We start from the raw sequence: 3,179 nt of genomic DNA, 5'->3' as shown, positions 1-3,179 counted from the left end.
CACAGAAATCTGATGCTGGTGGCAGTCTTCTTGGTTGATATATTTGCACAAAAGGTGGACCCCCCCCCCCCCCCTCTTCCTCTCAATACAACTCCCTCCTCTCTCTCTCTCTCGCTCTCTCTCCACCTCTCTCTCCACCTCTCCCTCTCCCCCTCCCCTCTCTCTCTCTCTCTCTCTCTCCACCTCTCTTGCAGTGAAAAGACCTGCTTGGCTAATCGCACAGGGTCCACTGGGGCCCGCTGATTTCTTTAAAGAAACTTAAAAGTGATTTTATCATGAGGCTGTCTCGTTGCAACATCAGAAACCTTCCCTCATACAAAATAACTAAAGGATGAACATTCACTAGAGAAAAAATCTCGACTATAAACTCACATTAATTTAGTAGCCTACAGTAAACTGTTGTCCTTATTAGCTCATTAATTACAGTTATGTTTGGATTTGTTTAGAGTATTCCCAACATGGCATACTTAACAGCTTTTACATTTCCTTTTTTTATTATTTGGCCTACTTAGGAATGATGGGGGTAATGGAACAGCATTTAAAAAGCCAATTACCCTAAATAAAATAGGCTGTAGAGCAATTATCTGTTGATTAAGGGGAAAATAGACAATACAATTAATTGTATTCCCTATCCCCTGAAGTCTAGTAAATGCATCCGGCAGGTTACTATTTCAAAAGGTTTTGATCTCACCCAAAAACGAATTGGTGATCTTTAGATACTTTGTTCCACAGACAAATTTCCTGCCCTGGTTAGACGTTTGACGTTGTCTCAAATTATGATTTTCAAAACAACTGGAGGCCATTTCTTAGGAGTTGGCTAAGCTGTCTTACATTGACAGACATACCATTCATTCCTAGACATGTAATCCTTTTAAAATCTGTTTGGGTATTTACAGGGTATGATAAAAGGGTATTTGGGTATTTACAGTTCAGATATACAGTTATCATGACGACTAAGTGGCTTATACACAATGCTATAATACCAGTCTGAGTGCTTAGAGTGGCTACTGTTTGACCCATGAATTAGGCCAAATCCATAAACTAGCAGTTAGAAAGCATAAACACATCAATCCCCGATAAGATGGCTTAATGGAACCACTGCCCATCTAAGTGCACAACACAAAAATCTAGGTCCTTTTAGTTTCTTTCTACTGGAGGACTGTGGAGCAACACTCAATAATCGGCACACCCTGCAGGTAATAATAGTCCCTGGCTGAGCAGTTGCATTCAAAGACACACATTCCAAACATACTCGGTCCAAAAAACAGCTGGTTAATATTTTCTCAGCCTCGCTTGAAGAGGAGAGCCGATACTCGCTATAATGCACCGTACACACAGGACAGTTGGTGGATGCCTGGAATACACACTTCAATGGGACAAGATATGCATGGAGCAGGGTTAAAATGGGCATCTATAATCAGAGGGTGAGTGGTTCAATCTACAACCCTGCAGTCAACATGTCAAAGGGTCCTTGGGCGAGATACCGTAGGCGTGTCTATGTATTGAAGTGTTTAAGTCGCTTTGACGGAGGCAGCTAACCATCACATTGTTTGATTTCTCTGAATCTCTATTCCTATTCCCGGCAATTACAGCGGATTGGAAAAAGTCCTTGCACTGACTATCCAACATCAATAAAGCCACTCATCCCTGATATCGACCCAGTCATAATCATCTCTCCATGCTGTAGAGACATGAGATCCACTAACAAGACTTCTGTCCCCTTGTGAGGCATATCGCGCTGCATAACCCTCACACTGCCTTACATCAGACCTGTTTCATGCCGCATAGCTGTGGCTAATGCTGATCTAGCAGAGCGTGGGGCATTGTTACGTAAGGTCTTACAGTACAGTAGCTGTGGCTGTGATTTACTGTATTGGCTCATTACCTAATGGAGCTGCAGGGGAGGAGGGGATGGTTGAGGATGAGGACAAAGAATAAAAGACGATATCAAAAGTAATGTGAAAGGAGAATAGAGGGGAAAGTATACGGGAAGGAAAGGGGGTAAATATAAAAGGGGAAGAGAGGCAGGAAGTGAAGAATAAAGAGGAAGCAAGAGTGAAGATGCTGATGGGATCATTTGTTGACAAACTCCAAAGTCAGTCATGGTGACAAATGGTGCTCCTTGTTGTCTCAGCGATCAGCTTAGTTAACACAGTAAAGGAGTAACACAGGTGCATGGGCTTGAACATCATCTGGAGGTCGCCCTGTACCCGGTTTTTAAAAGTAGTAGTAGTGTCAGACAGGTGTTGTTTCTAAATGATAGGGTTGTCATGCCTGTTCAGACAGTATGCTTTATGTTGCTTAACATAATCCACCAAGTGCAGAGCACTGTTAGAATGTATTATCTTACAACCATGTGCCCCATACCTGGCATTAAAGATGATATGTCTTCAACTGTATGCTCACTTTCTGTAAACAAAACTTATAATAATACTGTTCATTCACTTAGGACAACATAAGTGGCAATCCAGCAGAGTACCCAGGGCTTAAGACGTGCTCACGCTGGCACAATCTGTTTGTATCATTAAAAAGTCCTGATACAAAACCATCAGTGCCATATCACCAACAAACCAAGACACTCCCAACTCGGCGGCTAGAGATTGTTTTCATGAACAAACATAATTACTGCTAGGACAAAACTTTGGCAGATCCCAATAACGACAGTTTGCGAAATCAGATGCATACTCCCAGCATGCTGGAATACGTTTTCCTGGGAAAGCAGTGCATACCCCAATAGGCCTAGTAACTATGGTTTATGGGCACCAATTTCTGGAAATGGGAACCACAGACCGCATCTACCCCTCAATAAGCACATTTAACAGAATATGTGGGCCACCTTATCTGGTATTTCGGTCATTAAAGACCAACCATAAGTCCTTCAATGTGTCAGCTGCTTCAGGAGTCGAATAGGGAAAACAAATAATGGTTTTCAGAGGCCAGTGGTGCCGTTGTCACGTTGCACCTGAAAGAACGAGAGCAACATAGAGACAATGTAGAATGGGAACCCAAAGCATATGATTCTAGTAGAATCACTATGCTTTGGGTTCCATATTGAAAACATCTTTCACATATGCACTTGTACTCCTCTGAGACATGTAAACCAGTTGAGTTCCACTTTAAGAGGTTGCCAAAGTTATTACAATTCATCCCAAGGGGGTCATTACTGTTAGTAACACATT

The sequence above is a fragment of the Gymnodraco acuticeps genome, unplaced genomic scaffold (genome assembly GCF_902827175.1).
Source record: "Gymnodraco acuticeps unplaced genomic scaffold, fGymAcu1.1, whole genome shotgun sequence".
Taxonomy (NCBI): domain Eukaryota; kingdom Metazoa; phylum Chordata; class Actinopteri; order Perciformes; family Bathydraconidae; genus Gymnodraco; species Gymnodraco acuticeps.
The sequence above is the reverse complement of the archived record's forward strand: the minus strand, read 5'-3'. Positions refer to the sequence as shown.